This window comes from Orcinus orca, chromosome 4, assembly GCF_937001465.1.
Source record: "Orcinus orca chromosome 4, mOrcOrc1.1, whole genome shotgun sequence".
In the NCBI taxonomy this organism is placed as follows: Eukaryota; Metazoa; Chordata; class Mammalia; order Artiodactyla; family Delphinidae; genus Orcinus; species Orcinus orca.
The window spans coordinates 10,024,400-10,049,821 of record NC_064562.1 but is presented as its reverse complement, the minus strand read 5'-3'; the positions used below and the strand labels follow the sequence as shown (position 1 = coordinate 10,049,821).

Sequence of the window (25,422 nt, the reverse complement as noted above, 5' to 3'; positions counted from 1 at the left end):
TATTATAACTGACAGCCTATTTCTATAATTTAAAAAATGTCATCACAAGTATAAGACAGAGAGCTCTAAAGAATGGAAAGATTTTAAGGCATTATGGAAATAATGCAGTTAAAGAGCTTGCCACTTTGGATTGCCTTATAGAAAAGATGGAGTTTGAGCTGGATTTTTAAAATGAAGGTAATTTAAATATGAAGAAAAAGAAGGCAAGGCTCTCGTAGATGGGCCCAGTTAGGAGGCAAGAGTAGGTGCAGCGTATTTGGGACACACCAAACAGAAGTCCTGTGAGGAATCAGTGCGGAAAAGGCTGGGGAGGTGGGGTGAGGCCAAGCCACTGAGGACCTCGAATGCCAGCCTGCAGTTATTTCTTGTTCAGTCTTGCCCCTCACTGAACAGATGTTCAGCACTTGACCTCTGCTTCCAGGAGGTGCTTTAGGACAGAGGGTGCAGCAGTGAACCAAGCCGACCAGACCCTGGAGTTCATGGACCTTATGTTCTAGTGAGGGAGGCAGTAGCAAGACACACAGGGGAAAAAAAAAAAAAAAAAAAGCCTGTGAAGACCGTTTCAGCTCATTAATAAATGGGGGAGTTAAGAAACAAGTAGGTTAACGTAGTAGACGGACCCAAAGACCATTTTAGTTCGCATTTTAGTTCGCATTTTAGTTCGCTTAGGCAGGGGAAGCCTGAATTGAGACAAGAAGGCGGGAGAGAAGAGAGCCTGCAAGGCAAGCGCATTTCTGTGCAGAAGAACTGAGGTCGGGAAGCTTTGCTTCCTGCTACAGGTAACAGGAAACCAGGGAGAGTTCCAGCTGGGTAGGGTTAGGTGATGGGAGCCACGGTAAGTTGGCATGTTGGAAAAGGAATCTTCCATCAGCATGCAGGCTAGATTGCGAGAGGAGAGCTTGGAGGCTGGTACAGTGTTGGTTCCTTCAACAGTTATTCATTTTCACTGAGATCTAGTTGTGTGGCATTTACTTGCTGGGCGCTGGGGATTCAGAGAATGAGAGACATATGCCTTGCACTTGGGGAGGCAGAGGATAAGTGAGTAAAAATTCCATAATTATCATTAAATAGACATTCGCTAAGTGCCTGTTACATACCAGGCACTGTGAAATGGGCTGGTGATAAAGTCATTCAAGTGCCTCTCTTAAGGCTCTTCGAAAACCGTCCGCAGGTTGCCGTGTGAGAGGTGGGGACCCGGAGTTCAGAAGTTTCAGAAAGAGGGTGATTTTTTGTTTGTTTGTTTGTTTGTTTGCGGTACGCGGGCCTCTCACTGTTGTGGCCTCTCCCGTTGCGGAGCACGGGCTCCGGACGCGCAGGCTCAGCGGCCATGGCTCACGGGCCCAGCCGCTCCGCGCCATGTGGGATCTTCCCGGACCGGGGAACGAACCCGTGTCCCCTGCATCGGCAGGCGGACTCTCAACCACTGCGCCACCAGGGAAGCCCATGAAGGGTGATTTTTGAACTGAGGCTAGTGGGATTCGTGGAGGTACTGGGCAGGGAAACCAAGAGAAGGGTGCTTCTGGAAGAAAAAAAGCGCATGTGCAAGGACACGTAGGGCGGTGAGGACAGCTTGGAGGAGAGCTGTGAGTGCGGCGGGGAGACAGGACATCTGGATTTTGGAACTGAGACTGGCAGAGGGGCTAAAGGTGGGGTAAGAGACGAAGATGAATAGGTCAGGGCGTGAGCAGCTGTACCCCATATTAAGGAGCTTGGATTTTTCTCTTAGAAGTGACAGAGGGTGATTACAGGAATATAAGCAGGAAAACGATAGAAACAGACTTACATTTTATAAATTCCTGTGTGTTTCTGAGACACAAATCAAGAAGTGAGATTATGGAGAGAAGGCACAGCTAACATTGCTCTGGCCTCCGTTTGTCCCTCTGGTTAGCGTACCTCCAGTTAAAACAAATGCATATTAGTATTTTTTAATTTCTTCTGTACCTTCCAATTGTTTTTTTAAGGACGGTCTTAAAGAACTAACTTCTTCCCGCTGGGCAACCGTAAAGATTTAGATAGGACAACACCTCCCTGTCAAACCTTGCAACCCACCATCGTGCAGAAGCTCATTCAGTCTCTTGTCTCTATCCATAAATCTGGAGCGTCTGTGCAGAGATTTTTACTTTTTTCTTTTTATATACCTCTTAATAGATTGACAAATTATCAAAAGACAAATGGAGATCATTAAAATGAATTTAAGTAAAAATAACTTTTAAATCCTTTATATGTCTTTGAAGTAGCAGAATAGGTCTTGTGCCAATTTTTATTTCAAAAAGGAACTTACGAAGATGTTTTCATTTGCAGTTGCTTTCTAAAACAAGTTATTGGTTAGTTCATAAATTTGAGCTAGAAAAAAAGAAGTGTGCCTGTGTTTGGTACACACACTCAACTTTCTCTAAATCTTTTCTTAGGGAAGTTTCCATTTTTCTCTTTAACAGTTTATTGGTTGCCTCAGTCTTAACCACAGAGGTTGACAGTGTTGTATTAAGTATTTTGCTATGCCCTTGTTCTCTAAATATAGTTACTTTGGCTTACCAACACTTTTCCAAGGAATTGGCAAGAAGCATTCATCTGAGCTTTTCATAGTATTGATTTATTTTTTAGTTGCTCCTATTAAAAGAAAAAAAAACAATTCAGCAAAATCTGTTCTTGTTTGACCTATGATCTGGTAAGTTTGATTTACTTTACACAACAAAAAATAAAGCAATTCTCTTTGCACCTCTTAATAAAATCATTGCAGCACATTTATACATAACAGTTTGATTTTCAGCGGAGCTACCATATCAGTTAACAACAAAGATAAAACCAAGAAAGAACCTTTGGTATGAAATGTCCAGAATGATGACGTGTCCTATGATTTTTCAACAACAGGTTTGATATCTAGGGCTTTGAGAAGTGATTTTGGCTAACAGTGTGTTCTTGATAACTTGGAATTATTAGAGTTTAGACCTTGTTCCGTATTTTTTCCCAGGTTGGCTGACTTTGATCTTTTTTCTTCTTAGTTTCAAATCTTAAACATAGTCCCATTGCTTCTTGAGATGTAATAGAAATGTGAATTTTTATCAGCAAGTGTTCATTGTTTTTCTGCTCTTCAGATAGTGGCAGTAGAAATAAAAGCATAAAGGAGTAACACATTTTAAAATGAGCATTCAGAGAGGAGCTCAGTATCATGTATTGCTTACTGGCTGACTTCTATCTTGGAACATTATTTATTTATGTGAATAACTTTTTTCTGTATTTCTGTAATTGTCTAAAATTGGCTTTGAGGATGTAATCATATAAACAATCATTTTTCTAGTCTTCATAGAATCTTTCTCTCATAATTAAAATGGCTTCATGAGAAAAGCTTAGGAATAACTATCTCTTGATTTTGTTAGAGCTCAGTGGAGCTGTTTTATGCTGGATTCGCAGGCAAGGACAGAAGTGCTTAGTGAGAGGTTCACTTCATTCAATAAAGGCATTTAGCTAATCCATTTATATCATCTAAATCTGACATCAGCAATTTCCAGAATATTGTCAATAATTCTTTTTTGTAATCCAGCTGCTGGCATTACCAAAACTCACAGTAGACTGAAAGGCATAACTCCTAATCTGACATGCTGACTTCAAAGGAGTAAAGGCCTGTCCTTCTCCGCCGTGTAACTACAGTGCACAAGTTTGGTGGGTTAGAGGCACGCACAGAAATGAGGATATTCTTGGACAGATGCATCCCTTAGGCAAGGCTGGAACATTCCAGTCCCTCTCCCTACACATGATAACCTTATCTTGCTGCTTTTAAAAATACTGAGGAGAATATTTGTTTTGTCACTTACACAAGAACTAAACTGTAGGTGTTAACTCGGTTAGTAAACAGGCCACTTAAAAATTTTCCTGGAAGGGAAAGTTACACATCCATCCTAAAAAAGTAAAAGGAAAAGATCTGTATGTAAAGCTTAAGATGTTAAAATGATCTGAGGCTTCAAGGATAGCTATATTATTATCTATTTCAACCTGTGAAATAGATAAATGATTATTTTTTCATGTTACTGGCACTATACTCTATTATTACTTTCAGGATTTAATTTTAGAGCTTAAAGAAGAGGATTAATATTTTTAGTCTTTTAGGTGTTAAACAATATTTATTGTAATGTTTTATTTGAAAGGTTATGCATTTCCTTAAATATGTGATTTTCTTAAAGGCCAAAGGAAAATTTCTACTTTTGTTCTATGAAGTCAGAGTGAAGACTCAAGAAAAACTGTATGTTGTGTGATTCCATTTCTATGAAATGTCCAGAAAAGGCAAATTTATAGAAACAGAAAGTAGAGTTGTGATTGTCAGGGGGTGGGGAGCCAGGAAGGGACTGTATATGTACAGGAGATTAACTGTACATGCCTGGAGGGACCTTATTTAGGGGAATGAAAATATTCTAAACTGATTTATCGTGATAGTTAACACCACTTGGTAAAGTTACTAAAAATCACTGAACTGTGTACCTGAAAACGTGGATTTTATGATATGTAAAATACACGTCAATAACACTGTTTAAAAAAATACAAACACAAAAAAAGTTGGAGTAAGGAGAAGTGCATATGCTTTACCAAGAAAGTCACTTGAGTGCAAATTGCTGAGATACCACTATTGTTATAAGTAAATGCTCTCTGCAGAGAATTGTGATTGCTACATTTTAAGAGAATTTGTTCCTTTGTACTTTCCATTGACTATGCCAGCATGGTGGCAGGAATAAAGGTCAGGTCCTCTTGAAATGCAATTCATAAGGAAAGAAAGGTAGAGAGGGGAAAAAGCTCTTTGTTTTTTCATCCCTGGAATGATTCCAGGTTGTGGTTTACTGTGCTATAATCAAAAGTTATTCAAGTGATCAGTATTTCAGGGAGACATAGAAACAGAAAGGAAAAGCTCCAACATCTTGGGAGTTCCACAAAGAAAATCATAGGTCCATTGTTCATAAAGCAGAAAAGTTACCCAGTATGCTTCTGTCAACAGAAGTTCATGGTCTCCTTTCCTGTAGGTGACTGTCCTATAGACACATTGACAATGAAAATAAGTTTTGTACTTGGCTCTCACATAAAGAGATAACGCAAATAAGAGTGATTAAAATGCTTTCATTTTCTGTAATAGGAATAAATAAATAGCTACCACTATGCCAATCATTTACTTAAAATAATATGAAGAATATAGAATTAAAATGTATTTGCTTATGTTACAGAGGTGTTCTTAATTTGATAGATAAATGAGGGAAACGACAATAAAACTCTTTTCAATGTGTATTAAAAACAAATCGTTCCCTGGGATATTCCCAGCATATTCTGCCTGAAAGCACTGTTGTATTCTGAAAGTCTTGTCTATGTATTCCATTTTTCAATACTTTAGAATTGCATGAGGAATACGTTCTTCTTAGAAAAGTTTCAAATACCACCGATAAGACTAAAGTTCCCCTTGACTGTCTTGCTCTACAATTCAAATTCCCTCCCCTCTCCTCCAGGAGATAACTGTTATTATGGGTTCAATTATATATTCTTCCAGACTTCTTTCAGCGTATTTACACAGGAGTACAGTTTGCACACTTTTCCACTTTTTAGGAAACAATTTTCATGATACTGAACGTATCGTGACGCTTCACGTGTTCCTGAAGTTTTCCAGTTTCCTGTATCGTTTCCTCCTCTTGTGTCATTCCTTCCCTTTCCTTCCCACCTTGCTATTCAGTGGTGCTCCCTCCTCTGTCTGTTGTCTCTTCCACAGCTAATCTAGTCACAGAATGATAATACTCAAATCAGTATCTTGGACCTAACTCAGTTCTAAGTTCCCAGGGCCTGCAGCCATCTCTACTTCAGCCTTTACCATAAACTCACTGTGCCCAGACAGAACTCACGTGTTCATCTTTCCCTCCAGCTTTGCTATGTGTTGCATCCTCTCAGCCACTAGGCTCAAACCTTTTATATAATAAGTCACCAAATCTTGTCAGTATTTCCTTTTCAGTATCTCCGACATCCTTTTCCCCATTTTCTCCCCCATGATCTCAACTGTAATTTAGGCCTCCCTCACCTTGTGCTTAGATAATAATTACTACATCTTCTGCACTCCTCTAACCTACTGGATTTATTTTCTTCATACAAGTTGGTCCTATGCCTCTGTTTTCAACTGCTAACTCTATACAGTGATTTCTGGATCTATATCTCCCATTCAGAATCCCGCATTGTATGTCACTCTTAACTAGCAGACGTGTCAACTTGTCCATAAGATACCACAGACCCTTCCCTCGCCCCCTACCCCATCCATAGCCAGCCAATCCCAGAATGCTCTTGGACAGTCTCACTGTCTATATTTGCCTCACTACTACCCTACTCCTTACCACGTCTGCAAATGCAAATGCAGATCATGCTCCTTCTCAGAACTATTTAGTGCCTTACACGTGCCCAGCCTACAAGAAAATCCTTTCTCTGTTCTCTACCTGTCTTTCCAGCCCCTTCTCCCTCCTCTATGGCTGCCTTTTTCTCATACTTACAGCCACCATATGACCCATACTTTCCATGACTATCTTGGTTTCAGATGTATCCTCTTCAAGATTAAATCATGTGTCAGACTTTGTCTTGATATTTGCTTTAAAAATTTGTACAGCAAGATGACAGAATAGGCGGTGCCCCGCCCATGCCCCCCACAGCAACAATAACTTGGCAGCCGTCCGCAGACAAAAGTGCCTTTGTGGGAGTTTTGGGATCCAAGTAAGAGGTTGCAAAACTCCAGCATAGCCCAAGCCTAAGGAAGGTCATTTTGAGAAAACCTACCCTCACCCAGGTGACAGGCTCACAAACCATGGTTCCATGATTGTGGCTACAGGCCTGGGAAAAGGCCCATTCCCCTGTGGACTCAGCTGTAGGCCCCTTTGGCCTTGGTTCCACCACCAGTACCACACAAGGGACCAGGGAGGAAACACGCCCACCCATGCCTTGGGTAACAGGTCCATGACCTCAGTCCCAACTGTAGACCTGAAGCAGCCTGTGACCTGGCTCCAGCCACTCTCAGCCTTAATCTGGAAGTAATCCCTCCCACCCAGGGGTCCAGCAAGAGTGACACTTGTCCATTTCCCCAAAGGCAGGCCTGCCAACCTCGGTCTGACTGAGGATTCTGAAGTAGCACTGTGACTCGCCCCAGCTCCTACCAGCTGTGCTCCAAGACTAGTCCTGCCTACCCAGGGACCTGGCAGCAGACATGCTTCTCCAAGCCCCCAGAGGCAGGCCTGTTTAGCTTAGTCCAACTGTGGATTCTGAAGCAGCACTATGACCAGCTAGCACCAGCGGCACTCAGCCATGGGCCAGCGGCAGTCCTACCCACCTAGGAACCTGGCAAGAGGCACATCCATCCATATACCCAGAGGCAGGGATACAGACCTCAGACTTGGTTGTGGACCTCAAAGCAGTCCCGTGACTCAGTTCCAGCCTTTCTCAGCAATGGTCAGGGGCAGTCCTGCCCACCCAGGACTTGGCAGGAACCCTCCCATAGACCTGGCAGGAGCCACACATCTGGTAACAGGCCACTGTCTGAGGACCCTAAGGCAGACCCTTGTCCCAGTGCCAGCTCTACTAACCAAGGTCCTGGAGGCAGTTGCACCATCCCAGAGAGCAGATAGGATCCACACCTGCCTAAGTCCACCAACCACAGACCCAGCAGCAGCCCTATGACATGGCTTTAATCCTGCTTAACTGGGATCCCAGAGGCAATTCCATCAGCTCAGGGACCTAAAAGAAGAATGTCTCTTCCTGCCGAAAACAGTCTGTAAAGATCAGAAGTGTTTGCGCCTTCAAATGCACAGATACAAGTACAAGGCTACACATATCATAAAGAATCAGACAAACATGACACCACAAAAGGAAACCAGTAAAGCTCCAATAACCAAACCTAATAAGTGGAGATAGACATATTTCCTGAAAAGTATTTTTTTAAATCGTGTTTTAAAAGCTCATCGTGGGACTTCCCTGGTGGCGCGGTGGTTAAGAATCCACCTGCCAATGCAGGGGACATGGGTTCGAGCCCTGGTCTGGGAAGATCCCACATGCCGCAAATCAATTAAGCCCATGCACCACAACTACTGAACCTGCGCTCTAGAGCCCGCGAGACACAACTACTGAGCCCGCATGCCACAGCTGCTGAAGCCCACACGCTTAGAGCCCATGCTCAGCAACAGCAGAAGCCACCACAATGAGAAGCCCGCGCACCGCCATGAAGAGTAGCCCCCGCTTGCCGCAACTAGAGAAAGCCCGCGCACAGCAACGAAGACCCAATGCAGCCAAAAGTAAATAAATTCATTTTTAAAAAAAAGCTTATTGAGATGCAAGAGAACATAGATAGCTAAATAAAATCAGGAAAACAGTACATAACAGATCAAGACATATAATAGAGAAATAGAAACCATAAACGCACTCAAACAGAAATCCTGGAGCTGAAGAATACAGTGACAGAACTGAAAATTCAATAGAGACCTTCAACAGTGCAGAGTTGATCACGAAGGAGAAAGAATCAGCCAACTTGAAGACAGGTCATTTAGCATTAGCTGGAGGAACAAAAAAATAAAATGAAAAAGGGTGACAAAATTGTGCAAGACCTAGAGGACACCATTAAGCAAATGAATGTACACAACGTAGAAGTTCAAGCAGGAGAGAGAGAGAAAGGAGAAGAAAACTGATTTTAAAAAGTCATGGCTGAAAACTTCCTGAATCTTAAAAGGGATATGAACATTCCAGGTGAAGCTCAGAGGACCCCAAGCAAGATTACTCTGAGACATGTTATACAGATTGTCAAAGGTCAAAGACCAAGAGAGACTCCTGAAAGCAGCAAGAGAAAATACAATTCGTCACCTACAAGGGAACCCTCATGAGGCTCTAAGTGGATTTTGGGGCATGATCCTTGTAGGTCAGGAGGAAATGGGATGATATATTCAAAGTGTGAAAGAAAAAACTGCCAACCAGGAGTACTATATCTGACAAAGCTGTCCTTCAGAAATGAAGGGGAGATGAATACATTCCCAGACAAACAAAAGCTCAGGGAATTCATCGCCACAAGACCTGCCTTACAAGAAAGGCCTAAGAGCGTTATTCAAATTGAAAGAAAAGGAAGCTAAGTAACCACATGAAAACGTACTACCCGGAGTTCCCTGGTGGCGCAGTGGTTAAGAATCCGCCTGCCAATGCAGGGGACACAGGTTCAAGCCCTGGTCTGGGAGGATCCCACATGCCATAGAACAACTAAGTCCGTGTGCCACAACCACTGAGCCTGTGCTCAAGAGCCCACAAACCACAACTACTGAAGCCCGCGTGCCTAGAGCCTATGCTCCGCAACAAGAGAAGCCACCGCAATGAGAAGCCCACGCACCACAATGAAGAGTAGCCGCTGCTCACTGCAACTAGAGAAAGCCCTCACACGGCAATGAAAACCCAGTGCAGCTCCCAAAGTTAATTAATTAATTAATAATAATTTAAAAATACTACCCAAAGAGATCCACAGATTCAGTGTAATTCCTATCGAAATTCCAGTGGTATTTTTCACAGATTAAAAAAAAAAAATCCTGAATTTTATATGGAACCACAAAAGACCCCAAAGAGTGAAAGCTATCTTGAGAAAGAAAAGCTGGAGGCATCATATTCCTGATTTCAAACTATGTTACAAAGGAATAGTAATCAAAACGGTATGCTATTGGTATGAAAACAGAGACATACCAATGGAGCAGAATAGTCAACCTAGAAATAAACCTAAGCATATACAGTCAACTAATCTTTGACAAGGGTGCTAAGAATACACAGTGGAGAAAGGATAGGCTCTTCAATAAATGGTGTTAGGAAAACTGGATATCTACATGCAAAAGAATGAAACTGGACCCGTATCTTACACCACACTTGAAAATTAGCTCAAAATGGATTAAACACCTAAATATAAAACCTGAAACTGTAGAACTGCTAGAAGAAAACACTGGGGAAAAGCTCCTTGACGTTGGTTTTGGCAGTGATTTTTTTGCTACAACTCTAAAAGCACAGGCAACAAAAACAAAAATCAACAGGTGGGACTACATCAAACTAAAAAGCTTCTGCACAGTCAAGGAAACCACCAACAAAAAAGGCAAACTGTGGAATGGCAGAAAATATCAATATTTCAATCTATATACCTGAGAAAGGGTTAATATCCAAAATATATAAGGAACTCATATAACTCAATAGCAAAAAAAAAAAAAATCCAGTTAACCCAATTAAACTGGGCAAAGGACTTGAATAGACATTTTTTCAAAGAAGACACAGGAATGGTCAGCAGGTATATGAAAAAGTGCTCAACATCACTAATCATCAAGGAAATGTAAAATAGAACCACAATGAGCTATTGCCTCACACCTGTTAGGATAACTGTCGTCAGGAAGACAAGAGAGAGCAAGCATTGATGAGGATGTGGAGGAAAAGGAACCCTTGTGTGTTGTTTGTAGGTATGTAAGTTGGTATAGCCACATGGGAAAGAGTGTGGTGCTTCCTCAAAAAATTTAAAAATAGAATTAACATGTAATCTAGCAATCCCACTTCTGGGTATGTATTTGAAGGAAATGAAATTGGTATCTCAAAGAGATATCTGCACTCCCATGTTCATTGTAGCATTATTTATAATAGCCAATATATGGAACCACCTAAGTGTCTGTCAGTGGATGAAGAGATAAAGTCAACATGGTATAAATAATATGCCATTGTGTGTGTGTGTGTGTATGTGTATATACATTGCTTGTATATTTGTGTGTGTGTGTGTGTGTGTGTGTATATATATATATATATGGTATATGTATACACATATACACTCACACAGACGAGGGAAATTCTGCCACTTGAGACAACTTGGATGAACCTGACAGACGTTATGCTAAGTGAAATAAGACAGAGCAAGACGAATACTGTATGATTTCACTTACATGTGGAATCTAAAAAGGTTGAACTCATAAAAGCAGAGTAGAACAGTGGTTGCCAGGGATTTGAGGTGTTGGGGAAAAGGAGAGGTGTTGGTCAAAGGATAAAAATATTCAGTTATAAGATGAATAAGTTCTGAGGATCTAATGTTTTGCATGATGACTATAATTAACAATACTGTGTTGTATACTTGAAATTTGCTAAGACAGTCAGCCTTAATTGGTCTTACCAGAAAAACAAAACTGTAGCTGTGAGGTGACGGATGTGTTAATTTGCGTGATTGTGGTAATCATTTTACAATGTATACACATATGAAATCATCACATTTTATACCTTAAATATATGCAATTTGTATTTGTCAATTATATCTCAGTAATGCGAGAAAAAACTAAATAACCCTACGTGTAACATTTTTGTTTACATCACAGTTTTGTCAGGTGACCCTGTGAAAGGATTTTCAGAGCTGAAAAGTAATCTTGGATGAAGAAACTATGATTCTGCGAAGGTTATGCATTTCACAGATATTGATTGAGTTAGGTGAATTATCTAAGATTACATAGTTAATTGGCAGGCTGAGATTAATGTATGTCTTCTGATTATTTTACAATTATTTCCTGCCTGTCTTCTACCTTGATTTACTTCACCCTTTCATGTCTTTATACTTCTCTCTTCAACCTGATTGTGACTTCCTGAACTAGAGGGACTGCATCTTATGTGGTGTTTTTGTATCCATGACAGTACCTAGTAGGTGTATACTTAGCTGCTCCTGCCATAGTCATTATTCTTGTAATATTATTACACGTGCTCAATTTGAATTTCTACTCTCGTCCTCTTAGCTGACGTTGAGGTCTGATTCTAAAATGGTAGAATTTTATGTGTTAATTCTGTTTTTTGTGGTCCTTGGAAAGTGCTCCTTGGGTATTTTGCACTGGCCACCCTGGAAAATGCCACAGAATTCCAGGCAGCTGTGCCCTCTCATCATCCCCAATTAATCTCTGTGCCTTCTCCCTACGGGGGCTCTGGCCCTGATGTTGCATTTCTATCAGTAATGTGCTGCTTATTTATGTAGGAGAAGTTCGTTGTTTTATGTGGCTCATAACATCTCTGTGCAACTCTCTGCCCTTGTAGCAGAAATCGTGTCTTGTGATGTTTGCCAAGTGACACGTCATATTTTAGTCACATTACAACAGTAAATCTCATAAGATTCAGGCTTCCAATGATATTAATAATGAATCAATATTCAACAATATTAACTGTACCCATTGTATTTCAAGATATCTAATCTGTTAACTCCGGCAATCAACTATGACTTTCTGAAGTCAAGCCAGCAACAGAAAGCAGCCATAATTATCCTGTGTTTGTACTTCATAAAGGGCACTCCAGTTACTTCCTGAACATCTGTTTGTTCCCCATAGTGTCTCACTCTCTGCTACTTGGAAAAAGGTTTCAGAACTTTTAACTGAGTAGTGAAGCTGAAATGAAATTAGGATTCTTAGCTACAAGATTCATAACCATGTCATGTACAGTATAATTTGAAAAATTACCAAATGTAAATGTGCTGCTGAGTCTTTAAGGTTTCCTCCAATAAGTCCCACATGAGGAAAGGAAAGTTTAAAACCACCTTGTGAAAAGCATAGTGGTAAGTCTCACCACACAGTTCACGTACAGAGCTATTATTTTCTGAGGTATTTACGCTCCCTGGCCTTCGTAACAAAGATTAATAGAAAACTAGGTTTGAAAAAGTCCCCAGGGTCCCAGGCTGGGTTAGAAAAAATATCGAATTCCATTTCTACAGATAGTTTTCTAATCTATTCTTAACACCACTAGCTCCCATGATAAATATTCCAGGGTCATCTTAGATAAACTGTTTCATATACGTTGAATAACTATTAAACATATTTTCTAGTGTTTAATTTCAATCTCCCTTTATTCCTGTAATTTAAAATGAAAGTCCCTGATATTTCTCCAATTATTTTGATTATTAAAAAAACAATTTACCTATTCACCAAGGTCTGCCACTCAATACAATTGCTCTCCTCAAATTTTGGCATTTCACTGGAATGCAAATTTCAATTTAAAAGTTTTTTCTAAATTCCATTTATAGTATGAGCAGTTGGTAAGGGAAGGTAAGTCATGGTAAAGAAATTTATTATCATGTTTGCAGATCTTTTTTTTTTTACACAAATTTAAGGAGTCATTTTTTATCATTAACTTGGAAGTATTTTTGATACCAGTTTTATTTTTTTAATATTTACTTATTTGGTTGCACCAGGTCTTAGTAGCAGCAGGCTGGCTCCTTAGTTGTGGCTCGCCAGCTCCTTAGTTGCAGCACATGGGCACCTTCGTTGTGGCATGCAAACTCTTAGTTGCAGCATGCATCTGGGATCTAGTTCCCTGACCAGGGATCAAACCCGGGCCCACCGCGTTGGGACTGTGGAGTCTTATACACTGTGCCACCAGGGAACTCCCTGCAGATCATTGCTAGTAACATGTAAATCACCAGAGTATATCTGGACGACTGTGGTCTTAACTGAATTTATTTTAGTAATTCAAAGTCAACAGATGCTTATTGGGCACATTCTTTGTACTGCACATTTTGCACTGGGCCCTGAGAAGGCAAACAGAACTAAGGCACCATCTCTAATCTTTAGGGGTCTCCTAGTCCATTAAGTGAGGCAAACTTATACATGGTTGAAAATGATAAAAAATGCAGAAGGTTTTATTTTTTATTTATTTTTTTGTCACTATAACTTTTTTTAATATCTTTATTGGAGTATAATTGCTTTATAATGGTGTGTTAGTTTCTGCTTTATAACAGGGTGAATCAGTTATACATATACATAAGTTCCTATATCCCCTCCCTCTTGCGTCTCCCTCCCACCCTCCCTATCCCACCCCTCTAGGTGGTCACAAAGCACCGAGCTGATCTCCCTGTGCTATGCAGCTGCTTCCCACTGGCTATATGTTTTATGTTAGGTAGTGTATATATGTCCATGCCACTCTCTCACTTTGTCACAGCTTACCCTTACCCCTCCCCGTATCCTCAAGTCCATTCTCTAGTAGGTCTGTGTCTTTATTCCCGTCTGGCCCCTAGGTTCTTTACGACCTTTTTTTTTTTTTTTTTTAGATTCCATATATATGTGTTAGCATACGGTATTTGTTTTTCTCTTTCTGACTTACTTCACTCTGTATGACAGACTCTAGGTCCATCCACCTCACTACAAATAACTCAATTTCGTTTCTTTTTATGGGTAATATTCCATTGTATATATCTGCCACTTCTTCTTTAAACATTCATCTGTCGATGGACACTTAGGTTGCTTCCACGTCCTGGCTATTGTAAATAGAGCTGCAATGAACATTGTGGTGCATGACTCTTTTTGAATTATGGTTTTCTCAGGGTATATGCCCAGTAGTGGGATTGCTGGGTCATATCGTAGTTCTATTTTTAGTTTTTTAAGGAACCTCCATACTGTTCTCCATAGTGACTGTGTCAATTTACATTCCCACCAACAGTGCAAGAGGGTTCCCTTTTCTCCACACCCTCTCCAGCATTTATTGTTTGTAGAGTTTTGGATGATGGCCATTCTGACCGGTACGAGATGCTATATCATTGTAGTTTTGATTTGCATTTCTCTAATGATTAGTGATGTTGAGCATTCTTTCATGTGTTTGTTGGCAATCTGTATATCTTCGTTGGAGAAGTGTCTATTTAGGGCTTCTGCCCATTTTTGGATTGGGTTGTTTGTTTTCTTGATATTGAGCTGCATGAGCTGCTTGTAAATTTTGGAGATTAATCCTTTGTCAGTTGCTTCATTTGCAAATATTTTCTCTGATTCTGAGCGTTGTCTTTTCGTCTTGTTTATGGTTTCCTTTGCTGTGCAAAAGCTTTTAAGTTTCATTAGGTCCCATTTGTTTATTTTTGGTTTTATTTCCATTTTCATAGGAGGTGGGTCAAAAAGGATCTTGCTGTGATTTATGTCATAGAGTTCTGCCTATGTTTTCCTCTATGAGTTTGATAGTGTCTGGCTTTACATTTAGGTCTTTAATCCATTTTGAGTTTATTTTTGTGTATGGTGTTAGGGTGTGTTCTAATTTCTTTTACATGTACCTGTGCAGTTTTTCCAGCACCACCTATTGAAGAGGCTGTCTTTTCTCTACTGTATATTCTTGCCTCCTTTATCAAAGATAAGATGACCATATGTGTGTGGGTTTATCTCTGGGCTTTCTGTCCTGTTCCATTGATCTGTATTTCTGTTTCTGTGCCAGTACCATACTGTCTTGATTACTGTAGCTTTGTAGTATAGTCTGAAGTCAGGGACCCTGATTCCTCCAGCTCCATTTTTCTTCCTCAAGATTGCTTTGGCTATTCGGGGTCTTTTGCATTTCCATACAAATTGTGAAACTTTTTGTTCTAATTCTGTGAAAAATGCCAGTGGTAGTTTGATAGGGATTGCACTGAATCTTTAGATTGCTTTGGGTAGTAGAGTCATTTTTTCACAATATTGATCCTTCCAATCCAAGAATATGGTATATCTATCCATCTGTTTGTATCATCTTCCATTTCTTTCATCAGTGTCTTATAATTTTCTGCATACAGGTGTTTTGTCTCCTTAGTTAGGTTTATTCCTAGATATTTTATTCTTTTTGCTGCAGTGGTAAATGGGACTGTCTTCTTAATTTCACTTTCAGATTTTTCAGCATTAGTGTATAGGAGTGCTAGAGATTTCTGTGCATTAATTTTGTATCCTGCTACTTTACCAAATTCATTGATTAGCTCTAGTAGTTTTCTGGGAGCATCCTTAGGATTCTCTATGTATAGTATCATGTCATCTGCAGACAGTGACAGCTTTACTTCTTCTTTTCTGATTTGGATTCCTTTTATTTCTTTTTCTTCTCTGATTGCTGTGGCTAAAACTTCCAAAATTATGTTGAATAATAGTGGTGAGAGAGGGCAGCCTTGTCTTGTTCCTGATCTTAGTGGAAATGGTTTCAGTTTTTCATCATTGAGGATGATGTTGGCTGTGGGTTTGTCATATATGGACTTTATTATGTTGAGGAAAGTTCCCGCTATGCCTACTTTCTGGAGTGTTTTTATCATAAATGGATGTTGAATTTTGTCGAAAGCTTTCTCTGCATCTATTGAGATGATCATATGGTTTTTCTCCTTCAGTTTGTTAATATGGTGTATCACATTGATTGATTTGCATATATTGAAGAATCCTTGCATTCCTGGAATAAACCTCACTTGATCATGGTGTGTGATCCTTTTACTGTGCTGTTGAATTCTGTTTGCTAGTATTTTGTTGAGGATTTTTGCATCTATGCTCATCAGTGATACTGGCTTGTAGTTTTCTTTCTTTGTGACATCTTTGTCTGGTTTTGGTATGAGGGTGATGGTGGCCTCGTTCAATGAGTTTTGGAGTGTTCCTCCCTCTGCTATATTTTGGAAGAGTTTGAGAAGGATAGGTGTTAGCTCTTCTCTAAATGTTTGGTAGAATTCGTCTGTGAAGCCATCTGTTGCTGGACTTTTGTTTGTTGGGAGATTTTTAATCACAGTTTCAATTTCAGTGCTTGTGATTGGTCTGTCCATATTTTCTATTTCTTCCTGGTTCAGTCTCAGAAGGTTGTGCATTTCTAAGAATTTGTCCATTTCTTCCAGGTTGTCCATTTTATTGGCTTGTAGTTAGAGTTGCTTGTAGTAATCTCTCATGATCTTTTGTATTTCTGCAGTGTCAGTTGTTACTTCTCCTTTTTCATTTCTAATTCTATTGATTTGAGTCTTCTCCCTTTTTTTCTTGATGAGTGTGGCTAATGGTTTATCGATTTTGTTTATCTTCTCAAAGAACCGACTTTTAGTTTTATTGATCTTTGCTATCATTTCCTTCATTTCTTTTTCACGTATTTCTGATCTGATACTTATGATTTCTTTCCTTCTGCTAACTTTGGGGTTTTTTTGTTCTTCTTTCTCTAATTGCTTTAGGTGTAAGGTTAGGTTTTTATTTGAGATGTTTCTTGTTTCTTAAGGTAGGATTGTATTGCTATAAACTTCCCTCTTAGAACTGCTCTTGCTGCATCCCATAGGTTTTGGGTCGTTGTGTTTTCATTGTTGTTTGTTTCTAGGTATTTTTTGATTTCCTCTTTGATTTCTTCAGTGATCTCTTGGTTATTAAGTAGTGTATTGTTTAGCCTCCATGTGCTTGTATTTTTTACAGATATTTTCCTGTAATTGATATCTAGTCTCATAGCATTGTGGTCAGAAAAGATACTTGATACGATTTCAATTTTCTTAAATTTATCAAGTCTTGATCTGTGACCCAAGATATGATCTCTCCTGGAGAATGTTCCATGAGCATTTGAGAAGAATGTGTATTCTGTTGTTTTTGGATGGAATGTCCTATAAATATCAATTAAGTACATCTTGTTTAATGTGTCATTTAAAGCTTGTGTTTCCTTATTTATTTTCATTTTGGATGATCTGGCCATGGTGAAAGTGGGGTGTTAAAGTCCCTTACTATGATTATGTTACTGTCGATTTCTCCTTTTATGGCTGTTAGCATTTGCCTTATGCATTGAGGTGCTCCTATGTTGGGAGCACAAATATTTACAATTTTTATATCTTCTTCTTGGATCGATCCCTCGATCATTATGTAGTGCCCTTCTTTGTCTCTTGTAATAGTCTTTATTTTAAAGTCTATTTTGTCTGATATGAGAATTGCTACTCCAGCTTTCTTTCGATTTCCATGTGCATGGAATATCTTTTTCCATCCCCTCACTTTCAGTCTCTATATGTCCCTAGGTCTGAAGGTGGGTCTCTTGTAGACAGCATATGTACGGGTCTTTTTTTTGCATCCATTCATCCAATTTATGTCTTTTGGTTGGAGCATTTAATCCATTTACATTTAAGGTAATTATCAGTATGTATCTTCCTATTACCATTTTCTTAATTGTTTTTGGTTTGTTATTGTAGGTATTTTCCTTCTCTTGTGTTTCCTGCCTAGATAAGTTCGTTTAGCATTTGTTGTAAAGCTGGTTTGGCGGTGCTGAATTCTCTTCGCTTTTGCTTTTCTGTAAAGGTTTTAAGTTCTCCGTCAAATCTGAACGAGATACTTGCTGGGTAGAGTAATCTTGGTTGTAGGTTTTTCTCCTTCATCACTTTAAATATGTCCCGCCGCTCCCTTCTGGCTTGCAGAGTTTCTGCTGAAAGATCAGCTGTTAACCTTATGGGGATTCCCTTGTGTGTTATTTGTTGTTTTCCTCTTGCTGCTTTTAATATTTTTTCTTTGTATTTAATGTTTGATAGTTTGATTAATATGTGTCTTGGTGTGTTTCTCCTTGGATTTATCCTTCACGGTACTCTCTGTGCTTCCTGGACCTGATTGACTATTTCCTTTGCCATATTAGGGAAGTTTTCAACTCTAATCTCTTCAAATATTTTCTCAGTCCCTTTCTTTTTCTCTTCTTCTTCTGGGAACCCTATAATTCAAGTGTTGGTACGTTTAATGTTGAACCAGTGGTCTCTGAGACTGGCCTCAATTCTTTTCATTCTTTTTTCTTTATTCTGCTCTGCGGTAGGTACTTCCACTATTTTTCTTCCAGTTCACTTATCCGTTATTCTGCCTCAGTTATTCTGCTATTGATTCCTTCTAGAGAATTTTTTATTTTGTTTATTTTGTTGTTCATCATTGTTTGTTTGCTCTTTAGTTCTTGTAGGTCCTTGTTAAATGTTTCTTATATTTTCTCCATTCTCTTTCCAAGGTTTTGGATCATCTTTACTATCTTTATTCTGAATTCTTTTTCAGGTAGACTGCCTATTTCCTCTTCATTTGTTAGGTCTGGTGGGTTTTTATCTTGCTCCTTCATCTGCTGTGTGTTTTTCTGTCTTCTCATTTTGCTTATCTTACTGTGTTTGGGGTCTCGTTTTTGCAGGCTGCAGGTTCGTAGTTCCCGTTGTTTTTGGTGTCTGTCCCCAGTGGCTAAGGTTGGTTCAGTGGGTTGTGTAGGCTTCCTGGTGGAGGGGACTAGTGCCTGTGTTCTGGTGGATGAGGCTGTGTCTTGGCTTTCTGGTGGGCAGGTCTGCCTTCGGTGGTGTGTTTTGGGGTGTCTGTGACCTTATTATGATTTTAGGCAGCCTCTCTGCTAATGGGTGGGGTTGTGTTCCTGTCTTGCTGATTGTTTGGCATAGGGTGTCCAGCAGTGTAACTTGCTGGTCGTTGAGGGAAGCTGGGTGCTGGTGTTGAGATGGAGATCTCTGGGAGATTTTCGCCGTTTGATATTATGTGGAGCTGGGAGGTCTCTTGTGGACCAGTGTTCTGAAGTTGGCTCTCCCACCTCAGAGGCACAGCCCTGACACCTGGCTGGAGCACCAAGAGCCTTTCATCCACACGGCTCGGAATAAAAGGGAGAAAAAGTAGAGGGAATTAGTAGAAGTATGAGGAAAGAAAGAAAGAAAGGAGGGAAGGAAGAAAGGAAGGAAGAAAGAAAAGGAAGGAAGGAAGGAAGGAAGGGAAATAAAATAAAATAAAGTGAAATAATATAAAATAGTTATTAAAATAAAAAATAATTATTAAGAAAAATATTTTAAAAAGTAAAAAAAAAAAACCAGATGGACAGAACCCTAGGACAAATGGTAAAAGCAAAGCTATACAGACAAAATCACACGCAGAAGCACACACACACACACTCACAAAAAGAGAAAAAGCGAAAAATATATGTACCTTTGCTCCCAAAGTCCACCTCCTCAATTTGGGATGAGTCATTGTCTATTCAGGTATTCCACAGATGAAGGGTACATCAGGTTGATTGTGGAGATTCAATCCGCTGCTCCTGAGGCTGCTGGGAGAGATTTCCCTTTCTCTTCTTTGTTCGCACAGCTCCCGGGGTTCAGCTTTGGATTTGGACCCGCTTCTGCGTGTAGGTCTCCTGAGGGCGTCTGTTCTTAGCTCAGACAGGACTGGGTTAAAGGAGCAGCTGATTTGGGGGCTCTGGCTCACTCAGGCCGGGGGGAGGGAGAGGTACGGATGCGGGGCGAGCCTGCGACAGCAGAGGCCAGCGTGACGTTGCACCAGCATGAGGCGCGCCGTGCGTTCTCCCGGGGAAGTTGTCCCTGGATCCCGGGACCCTGGCAGTGGCGGGCTGCACAGGCTCCCCGGGAGGGGGGTGTGGATAGTGACCTGTGCTCGCACACAGGCTTCTTGGTGGCGGCAGCAGCAGCCTTAGCGTCTCAAGCCCGTCTCTGGGGTCTGCGCTTTTGGCCGCGGCTCGTGCCCGTCTCTGGAGCTCCTTTAAGCAGCGCTCTGAATCCCCTCTCCTTGCGCACCAGGAAACAAAGAGGTAAGAAAAAGTCTCTCGCCTCTTCGGCAGCTCCAGACTTTCCTGGACTCCCTTCTGGCTATCTGTGGCGCACTAGCCCCCTTCAGGCTGTGTTCACGCCGCCAGTCCTCTCCCTGCGCTCCGACCGAAGCCCGAGCCTTAGCTCCCAGCCCCGCCTGCCCCGGCGGGTGAGCAGACAAGCCTCTCGGGCTGGTGAGTGCCGGTCGGCACCGATCCTCTGTGTGGGAATCCCTCTGCTTTGCCCTCTGCACCCCTGTAGCTGAGCTCTCCTTCGTGGATCTGAAGCTCCCGCCTCTGCCACCCTCAGTCCTTGCCCGCGAAGGGGCTCCTGGTGTGTGGAAACCTTTCATCCTTCACAGCTCCCTCCCACTGGTTCAGGTCCCATCCCTATTCTTTTCTCTCTGTTTTTTCTTTTTTCTTTTGCCCTACCCAGGTACGTGGGGGGTTTCTTGCCTTTTGTGAGGTCTGAGGTCTTCTGCCAGCGTTCAGTAGGTGTTCTGTAGGAGTTGTTCCACGTGTAGATGTATTTCTGATGTATCTGTGGGGAGGAAGGTGATCTCCGCGTCTTACTCTTCCGCCATCTTGAAGCTCCTCCTGCAGAAGGTTTTAAAGTGACGTAATAGATGTGCTGTAAAACCAAAGAGGACTTCTCATTGAATGAATTTCAAGTCATTCAAGGCCTTTAAAAATCTGGCTCATCCTACATTCTTGACTTACTTTTCCACAGTTCTTTATTGTATACCCAGGCTACATTGCAACGACATTGTTCAAATATCCCAGTGGTGTTTCACATGTCTGTATCTCTGCTAACGTGTGCCCTTTATCCAGAGTGTCCTTGTTCCACCGTTTCCATGGTCAGTTTTCATCTCCTCTAGGAAGCTTCCACTAACTCTTGCCATTTCATATAATTGGAATCACAGAATATGTGTCCTTTCGGGTCTGCCTTCTTTCACTTAGCATCTAATTTGGAGGTTCATCCACATCATATCATGTATCAGTATTTCATTCCTTTTCATGACTGAATAATGTCCCATTGTATATATACACCACGTTTTTTTATTCATCAGTTGATGGACATTTGGGTTGTTTTTACTTTTGGCCTATTACAAATAATGCTAGTATCAATGTTTGTGTGCAAGTCTTTCTATGGACATGTTTTCAGTTCTCTTGGGTAAACGTCTAAGGGTGGAATTTCTGGATCATAAGGTAACTCTATGTTTGACTTTTTGAAGAACTGATAAGCTGTTTCTCAAAGTGGCTGCTTCATTTTGCATTCCACCAGCAATGTATGATGTTTCCAGTTTCTCCACAACCTTACCAACACCTGTTATTGTCTTTTTTATTAAAATCATCCTGCTGGGTGTAGAAGAATGGTATCTCATTGTGGTTTTGCTTTGTATTTCCCTAATGAGTAATGATAGTGAGCATCTTTTCATGTGTTTGTTAGTCATTTGTATATCTTCTTTGGAGAAATGTCCATTCAAATCCTTTGTCCATTTTCAAAAGTTGGATTGTTTGTCATTTTACTGTTGAGTTGGAAGAGTTCTTTATATGTTCTTGATACTAACCCTTATCAGATATATGATTTTCAAATATTTTCTCATTCTGTGGGTTGTCTTTTCACTTTTTTGATAGTGTCATTTGAAGCACAGAAGTTTCTTATTTTTATGAAGTCCAGTTAATCTGTTTTTTTCTTTTGTTTATGATTTTGATGTCCTATCTAAGAAACCATTGCCTAATCCAGGGCCATGAAGATTTACGTCTATGTTTTCTTGTAACCGTTTTATAGTTTTGCCCTTGTGTTTAGGTACTTCATCCATTTTGAATTAATTTTTATATATGGTGTGAGGTACAGGTCCATCTTCATTCTTTTGCATGTGGACATTCATTTGTTCCAGCACCATTTGCTGAAAAGATTATTCCTTTCCCATTAAACTGTCTTTTTGGTTTCCTTGTCAAACATCTGAGTCTGATGTTAGAAAAACAAAGCTAAACCTACTGGCTCTTTTCTTCTCTCACCACCTTTGTTTTCTAAAAACAGGAACTTCAGTTTAGTAGAGAAATACGCATGGCTTAGATTTATAAAATCTTACAGCACAATCCAAAGATTTTATCCTGTTTCACACAGTGATCAGGAATGCCTATTAGCCTCCTACCTCCCAAATCTACCAGTGTATCTGTACCTGTTACCCTTACACTCTGCCTTCTCTCCTGTCTCAATGGATGAACCAAATTTGTACCTCTCTGGGGTCAACCCTTGTGCTGGTACTCTGAACCCCATTCTCACTCACTCAAGGACTAAGTGAAAATAATCCCTTCCTTCCCCTATGACATCAATTTTGCCCTTCCAGATTCTTCCCATCAGCATAGCAACATTTTATAATAGCTCTCAATATTTTTGAATCCTGCCTAGAAACAATATCCCTCTTCTCTTTTAGAGCTCTGGGAAAGGATTATATGTACTTGCTGTCGTTATAGGCTTTCTTCGCATTCTTTCTTCACCCCACACGCCACTGAAATTGTTCTTGTCACGGGCACCAGCAGTCCCCATCTTGCCAAATCTAAAGGTCAGTCTCCTGTTCTCATCTTACTCTTATCTCTCAGCAGGACTTGACCCAACTAATGACTCTGTTTTGAAGCACTTTCTTCACTTGGCTTCTGTAATACTACACTCTCCCGGTTTTCCTCTTGTCTTATTGGACACCCTTTATTAGTCCTATTTGCAAAATCTGTCTTCTTTTCCAAGACCTCTCAGAGTTAGAGCACCAGAAGGCTCAGTCCTGTGACCTCATCTCAAGCCGTGCTCATCTTGCGTGCTTTCATCCAGGTCCACGGTTTTGAATACCATCTTTATTCCTATGACCTCCAAAATTATACCTCCAGCTCCAGCCTCTCTGTTATATTAGAAATTATTATATCCAGTTGGTAGGACAAGTTACTTAACTTTGGGGTGCCCCCCAATGCAACGTGAAAATGTGGAGCCCTCTGTTAAAAATTACTGAGAATTTCAAGATGACAACAGCAGAGCGTTAAACCAAACGTGGGGCTTTCTGAGTGTGGGCCCTGTGAAACTGCAAATTTCATATACCTATGAGGCCAGCCCTGCCTATTGGCTACCTGACAAGTATACTTGGATATTTAATGAGCATATCACACTCAATCTATATAAAACAAAACTCCTAGTTTACACTTCTGCCTAAAAAAAGACAATCCCATTTCTACTCAGGTTTTCCCCCATCTCAGTAATTTGTACCATTCACCCAGTTACTCAGGCCAAAAATCTGTGATTCCTCCACTTTTCTCAGCCAGTCCATAAGCAAGTCCTATTGGCTCTGCCTTCAAAATCTATGCTCAAACATCTGGAATCTAAATTTTTCCACAGTCTCAAATCATCATCTCACAGATAATTTTTCATTACAAAGAGGAAAGGTTCTTTTATAATGGAGAAATCTCACAGTCCCTGCTTGAGCCAAATGATTAAACTTATCATCGTGGATAAAAAATAATAAGATAAGCATAAAAGTATTTTTGAGGATTAGAAATGTCACAGAAATATATTACTGATTATTAAATGAAAATTAATGTTATAAAACAGTATGTTGTAACAGTATGTTATACTGCATGGTCCTATATTTTTTGTTGTGGTAAGATATACATAACATAAAATTTACCATTGCAGCCATTTTTAAGTTTATGGTTCAGTGGCATTAAGCACCTTCACCTTGTCCCATCTTTATACATAATTATACATATTGTATATAAATAGAGAAGAATGGAAGAACATAGAATCGTATTAAATACCGGTTATGTAAGTGATGAGATTGTGCTTGACTTTTACATTCTTTTTCTCTGTATTTTCTAAATTTTCTGGGTGAGCATAGATTGCATAGTTTGCAGTAAGAAAAATGTTTTTTTCTGTCTTTTAATTAAAGGATGACATATGTCTCAAGGAAGACATAGTAATTTTCAGATTTTAGAGAAATCATATAGAGTGACAACTGAACTGCTTTTGGACCTGACAGTTATGGTTTCACTCATTCAAGAGCATAAAATCCCCTGAGTAGGGGAATCCGAAAGGGCAGCGTATGAGTAGCCCAGAAAGGCTGAGTTTTTTGGTTTGTTTTAATTTATTTATTTAATTTATTCATTTTTGGCTGCATTGGGTCTTAATTGCCGTGCGCGGGCTTTCTCTAGTTGCGGTGAGCGGGGGCTACTCTTCGTTGTGGTGCGTGGGCTTCTCATCACGGTGGCTTCTCTTGTTGCAGAGCACGGGCCCTAGGCACGTGGGCTTCAGTAGTTGTAGCACGCGGGCTCAGGTTGTGGCTCGTGGGCTCTAGAGCGCAGGCTCAGTAGTTGTGGCGCACGGGCTTAGCTGCTCCGCGGCATGTGGGATCTTCCCGGACCAGGGCTCGAACCCATGTTGCCTGCATTGGCAGGCGGATTCTTAACCACTGCGCCACCAGGGAAGCCCAGAAAGCCTGAGTTTTGTTTGGACGACTGGGTATGGGTTCAGGAGGGGGATTCCAGGCTAGGAGAAATGCCTGAACAGGAAAAAAGTGGACAGCAGAGCCTGACAGTGGGCAAGCACAGCTCAGCCTGCCTGGACCTCCAGTTCGTGTGAAGGAGAGTGATAGTGTGTGTGGATATGGAGGAGTAGAAGGGCCCTGTCTGTGTAGATTTATGTGCCATTTATGTGCCATAAATTACAGCTAATTGTCTTCCCTGTGTAGAGTTTGAATTTTACTTTGTTAAGCTATGAATAGCAATCAGAGCTTTCTGATATTATTAAAGCGGCGTTTTGGGAAGGTCACTTCTATACAGTTTGGATTTGTGGTGAGAAAGACCAAAGACCAAACCTAATATGAAAGCTATCATCTAGAGGTTGAGTAATAAAAATTTTAACTAGGGGGAAGGGTGAAGGAAATGGAAAAGGATAGGTGGTGGTAGTGAGCTCACTGAGGGTAAGAGAGGCAATATTATCTCATTTAAGCTTCTCTTAGTAACAGAGTATCCATTCAGCTATCACTTGGTTTGGCCAAACTCAGTACCATCTATCTGTTTTACATAGAGTGATCTGAAGTCTAGGCTGACGTTATTTCTAGTGTTACTCATATTTGTCCAAAAATATTTCACTAGGTTTTTTCCAGACTCTTCGAATTGGATTGACTT

The 25,422-nt window shown here is 40.5% G+C and overlaps 1 protein-coding gene across 3 annotated transcripts in view; it reads left to right on the top strand.

Annotated features, from left to right (window-relative positions):
* FAM13A (family with sequence similarity 13 member A) overlaps positions 1–25,422 on the top strand; it is a 354,436-nt gene that overhangs the window by 220,821 nt on the left and 108,193 nt on the right. The window lies entirely within an intron of this gene.